Consider the following 6,447-nt stretch of genomic DNA (forward strand, 5'->3'; position numbering starts at 1 on the left):
GGACAAGTTTGGATATATAGGGGGTAACAATATAAACATTGTTTTTTTTCCCGCATAGTGCCTAGAAACTCCAAACAGGATCAAGGCCACATTGTGTTAAGCTCTCTTACAAACATATACTAACGCCACCATTCTGTGGCGAATAACAATAATATATGGAGATATTAATAATAGCAATTAACAGACCTGTCAGAGAAATATTCCTCCTTTCCTTCCCCCCCCCCCCCCCCAGTATTGATGACAATTTAAAATATTACAGATCTTATTTTTTCCCAGGGGAAACAAACAAAACAAACCAACCCAGGTTTTAACTGCAACTGAAACACTGATATCTGAAAAAATTCTATTTTTAGTTGACAAAAACAATTTTTTTTCAGAGTTTTGGTTTTTAGAAAAAACCCTAAATGTTGTAGATGAAAATGTCTAAAACCTATTTTCAATAGAAAAAAAATGTTTAACTGAAATTTGTTACCACGTAACTGTTAAGTCATTGTTTGGTGTATCACGTATATTCACAATTCTGTTACCGACAGTAGCCATTTTGTTGCCAAAGTTGCTGTAGACTGTTAGAAACAGAAAGAAATGCACTGTGCTCTTGATTCTCATGAAGATTTTTTTAATTGTATTCGTTCTTGCTCTTTCTCCCTCATCTAAACCAAAACCCCTTTTAAACTGAGAACACCTACTTTAATTTTACATGTTTCAAACTTAAGACTGACCCACTAACGAAGAGGTTACATATTTGGTTTCCTACATGAGAACACCCTATTCATTAATCGCTTGATGGCATTCTTCATCTCGGTGTTTCTCAGCGTGTAGATCATGGGGTTGAGCATTGGGGTGATGACCGTGTAGAGAGCAGATACTGCTTTGTCCATGGAAAATTTCCGGAAGGGTCGAGCATATATGAAGATACAGGACATGAAATGGATGCTCACCACCACAACCTGGGCTCCGCAGGTGGACAGAGCTTTGTGCTTCCCTTCTGGGACATGGGTCTTGACCAAGATGACTGTGTATGACACAATCAAGATGATGAAGATGATGATGGTGAGGAGCCCACTGTTGGAGACCATCAGCAACTCCACCATGTAGGTGTCTGTGCAAGCCAATTTGATCACCTGAGGGACATCACAGTAGAAATTGTCCAGTGTATTGGGTCCACAGAAAGGCAATTGGATTGTCAGTGCAACCTGGACAATGGAATGGACAAAGCCCCGACCACCAGCCCTACACACACACCCCTGTTCATGATACTGAGGTAGTGCAAAGGTTTATGGATAGCCACATACCGATCAAGTGCCATCACCATGAGGAAGAAAACCACGGCGCCCCCGGTGAAGTGGAAAAAAAACATCTGTGACATGCAACCACCAAACGTGATTGTCTCTTGCTTGGACAGGAGGTCCCACAGCATCTTTGGCACTGTGACCGAGGACTCGCTCAGGTCAATGAATGCCAAGTTTCCCAGCAGGAAGTACATAGGGGTGTGGAGCTGGTGGTCAGTGATCACGGTGATGATGATGGTGAGGTTTCCCAGCCAGGTCATCATGTAGACTATGAAGAAGACTACAAAGAGGAATCTCTGCAGTGCCAGACTCTGGGTTAGACCCACAAGAAGAAATTCTTTTACTCTACTGGTGAGGTTCTGCTGTTCCATTGATTAAACTTAAAATGTGCCTGCAAAGGTGACACTAGTATTAATTATTATTCACAGGTTCATATATTTTAAGGCCAGAAGATAATTTAGTCTGACCTCCTGTATAACACAGGCCAGAGGATTCATCCAGATATCCCTGCATTGAGCCCAATAACTTGTGTTTGACTAAAGCATTTTCCAGAAGGGCATCCAGTCTTGATCTGAAGACATCAAGAACTGGACAATCTACCACTTCCCTTGGTACTTTGCACCAAATGGTTAATCACTTGTTACAAATGTGTGCCTTAATTTTAATTCAAATTTGTCCGGCCTCAGCTTCTGGCCATTGGTTCTTTTTCTGCCTTTCTCCACGAGAGAAGGTAAAGGTATTGTTTTACTGTAATCATCACCTCTCAATCTTCTTTTTCATAAGCTAAACAGATTGAACTCTTTAAACCTTACACTGTCATGCATTATCTCCATCTCTCATTTTCCCCCCTCTTTTCTGCAGCATCTCCAAATTTTAAGTATTTTTTGTTTAAAATATGGATACCGGACCTGGATGCAGTAGTCCGGTATTGGTCTCACCAACCCTGTGCACAGAGGTAAAATTACCTCCCAGCTCCTCCTCTGAAGTGTTCCCACATTTACAAATCAGAAAATTTCAGAATTTACATTCCATGCAAAATTTTGAAACTTCAATTTTTTTGTTGCTGTTTAACATGAAAAGAAATTAGCACTGTTCCCATCTTCTGGAGTTTCCCCAGAATTCCAAGATTTATTAAAGATTAACATGAGCAAGACTAGACAATAATTCAACAACCACAAGTCATACAAATATATCATCCTGTTTCTTTCCAAGTAGGGAACAGAAATATTTATTGAACACTACTGCATTCCAGAATCATATTAATGATTTTATTATGTCCATGTAGTAATGAGCCTATATCATTACTAGGATTTCTTTTGTTTTTAGCATACTTTAAAAACATCCTTCTTCTTGTCCTTGCCCTGCCAGCCATGGATTTTCCCCATATGTCTTTAGCTTCCCTTACCAATTTTCTACACTCGACTGCTATTTATTTTCCCCCTTTTTTCCATTTTGTTACATATTGCTTTTCTTTAAATTCTTCCTAATTTCTGCCTTCGCTTTGCTATTGAACCAAAATTGGCTTTTAGCCAAATATGTCCTTTTTCTTGACTGCAGAATCATGGCTTTTGGACCATCTAATAAACTCTTCTTTAAGAATTCTCAATTTCCTGTCTCAATTTTTCTTCCAAATCAATTTTGTCCATAATTTTCCTCAGCTTTGGGAAATTAGTTCTTTTGAAGTACCAAGTATATCTATTACTGGTTGGAACTGTCCTTTTTTTTGCCCATAATGGATGTTATCAGGTCATGATTACTGGTCTGCAGGAAATCACTAACTTCCAGTCCAGTGATTAATCATCTTTATTTGTCAGAATGAGGTCCAATATAGTGTTACCTTGTATTGGGTGCAATACCTTTGGGTTAGAAAATCATCATCTATAATTTTTTAGAAACTCTAATGATGTTTACTACTGGCTGCATGAGACCTTCAGTATGTGTGTCCCAAACATAGCTCCTCCATTACAACATATTTATTTCCACACATGGGAGACCGGTATTTAAGGAGAAACTCATCCTGGTCTCTGATTTGATTAAGTGGTCTCTAACAATATCCCCCCTCCTGAGCGTTGTTAGTTAGAACACTGGCCCATATGCATTCCAGACTGTTTTAAGTCTGGAATGCATAAACATTAAAACATTAAAACAGTTCTGAATTATCAATAACTCTTAAACAGGTACTGGTGTCTTTAATGTGGAGTGACAGGCCCATCAGTCCCCCCACCACACCCCTTTTTATTCACTCTTTCCTTCCTGAGCAGGTGATAACCAATTATTTTAACATCCCAACCAGTTATCAAAAATGTCAACTGTATCAAATCTCTTCTCATCGGTGAGAATTTCCCTTCCCTCTTGCTTGTTACCTAGCATTGTTATATGGCAACTGAAAAAAATATCTCTTCACATCCTTCAGCCCCTGGGTTCCATTTGTTCACAACACATTGAGTTTGAGTTTGTCCCACATTTGCCTCCTTAGCTCCCTTCCCAGCCATTCTTAATTTAATGCCATCTCGACTTGTCCAACTAGTCTCCAACTGAGATGATTATAGAGACTGGCAAGGGCTTGCATGGCTGAAGGAAGTAGTGTCACCGCTTGTATTCCAGGGATATTCAGATAATTTAGGTGGAGATTTTGAAAGGAGCCTAAGGGAATATCAATGCTCAGCCACTACTGCAAGTCATCTAGGATAGCAAGCCTTAGACATCTAATTCCATTAGGCCCTATTGAAACCCCCAGCCAAAGCCTGCACCCAGATCTGCTTAGGCCTGGTTGTAATTGCAGTGTAATTACATTGTAATGTGGAGATAGGCTTATTTGCTGAAGATTGGACCCCAAGTCATTTTCTAGTAGAGACTCTAGTGTTTAATTCTAGGCACCCATATTTGGAAATATCATGTTCATGAAGACTGCCATGTTAGAAAGTAAGGAAGAAAGAAAAACAGACTATTTATCACAATAAAAGTTCAAGGCCAGACAGAGAGATTCCTAAATGAATTTTATAGTGAAAAAGAATTTCTCTGTTCCCTTTGAAAGTTATACTGGTTTAATTAAACCCATAGAGCAAAGAGCAAACTAGATAACAACTAGTCAGGAACTTTTGTTTCAGTTCAGAGTCATATTCTAAGCCTGACTTGTAAGATCAATGAAGATTTTGTTTTAACGAATTCAGTGTCTTCTTCCATCATATGAGATAGGTCATCCAGATACAATCAGTTAAATGCACGGAGACATAGAGACTCAGATAGAAATTCATGGACAGGAATGGATGAGAAAGCAAGCAAGCAAGAAGACCTTTCTGATATACTCACAATGGTGATATCAGCAGAATGTGGCTCCATCCACTTTGACCTGCAGCAGAGTTGAAGTCTTTGAAGGATGAGTGGCCCACGTTGGCTGGAAAGCTGGGTTCAGTAGGGAATAGTTACATGATGGCACCAGACAGTCATGGCAATATTCAGTCCCTTGACTTCTCCCCTCCTAACTCCAACCCTGACAGTCCTTGTTCTCCCTACCTACCCTTGCACTAGCCCCGGTCCATACAAACACAGTTATGGGCTAGCCTAGGTGTTGAAGGTAAGGGTCTACATCATTCATATCCACATCTCCCCCAGCTCAGAAGAATCTAACCTTCCCTTTAGCATCCCCACTTGGACCTTCTCCTTAGTCTTCGACTCAGCCTGCGTCTACCCTTGCGCTGTACATAGAGCACAGGCATTACACATATTGCTACTGGCTGCAGTGAACAGCAGGCTGCATCCGCACCTGTCACTGGGGTATGAAGCCACATGCCACAGGGAAAGGCTCTGGCAGCAGGGAAGCAGTGGCATGCTAGACTGATAAAAACAGCAATGCAGACATGGGATGCACTGGTTGGACATGTAGAGAGTTGTGCAGGGTACGTACCCTAGGGTTTAGGCATGTAGGGCACTTTATTCACCTAAGCCATGCCTTACCGTCTACCCTGCTGACTATACCCATGCTAGCTGGGCACGAAGTGTCTGTCTGCTACACACCACTGTAAGTGTAGACATACACTCTGAGAACCATCCCACTCCATGGGTCTGCAGCCCTTGCCAAGACCTGGGAAGCCACCACCCATTCAACCCGTCCTACTAGAAGCAATTGCTAAAATCAAACGTGTGATGGGGTACACAGAGAGTGGCTGGGATTTTCACAGGGGTCTAATTGCTGTAGGTGTCCAATGCCCATTGACTTTCAAATAGGTTAGTCATCTAACTCCCCTAGGCTCCTTTCAAAATCCCAGCTGATATTTGTTTCCTTTAGAAAAGGAAACTGTCTACCGGTGCTAAGGATTATCCCCCCTAACCAGATCTCTCTTTCCTTACCAGCGGATTCTCTGTGCATATCCCCCCAACCATATCCAGCCACCAGAGGATTCCTTGAACATCTATTAATCACTTACTCTGGGTCAATTAATAAAAAAAAGTGATTTTATTAAATATAAAAAGTAGGATTGAAGTGGTTTCAAGTAATAACAGAGAGAACAAAGTAAGTTATCAAGCAAAATAAAACAAAACACACAAGTCTAAGCCTAATACATTAAGAAACTGAATACAGGTAAATCTCACCCTTAGAGATGTTCCAATAAGCTTCTTTCACAGACTACACTTCTTCCTAGTCTGGGCCCAATCCTTTTTCCTGGTACAGACCTTGTTAGTTCCAGCAGGCATCTTAGGTGAAAAGCAGGGGATTCCACATGACTGGGACCCCTTTGTTCTGTTCCACCCCCTTTTATAGCTTTGGCACAAGGCAGGAAGCATTTGTCTCTCTCTGGGTTCCCACCCCTCCTTCCAAATGGAAAAGCACGAGGTTTAAGATGGATTCCAGTATCATGTGACAGGGTCACATGTCCTGTGAGACTCCTTGACTCCATTTTTCCAAGGCTGGTCCGCAGGTACCCAGGAAGGTTTGCAAGTAAACAGAGCCATTTACAGGTGATTGCTTCTGAAGCACTCTTAATGGCTTCCACTTAACATGTTTACATCAGTAATAAAAGTTTATATCTTATTCTCCTAACTCCAGATATAGAAATAATATATGCAAACAAATGGGATGAACACACTCAGTAGATCATAAGCTTTGTTATGACACCTTACAAGAGACCTTTTGCAAAAAGCATACTCCATTTGCATTATA

At 40.9% G+C, this 6,447-nt stretch overlaps 1 pseudogene; it reads right to left on the minus strand.

Annotated features, from left to right (window-relative positions):
* Positions 1–734: 734 nt before the first annotated feature.
* On the minus strand, positions 735–1,660 carry LOC117885361 (annotated as a pseudogene).
* Positions 1,661–6,447: the final 4,787 nt, after the last annotated feature.

Source organism: Trachemys scripta, chromosome 12, assembly GCF_013100865.1.
Source record: "Trachemys scripta elegans isolate TJP31775 chromosome 12, CAS_Tse_1.0, whole genome shotgun sequence".
NCBI lineage: Eukaryota > Metazoa > Chordata > Testudines > Emydidae > Trachemys > Trachemys scripta.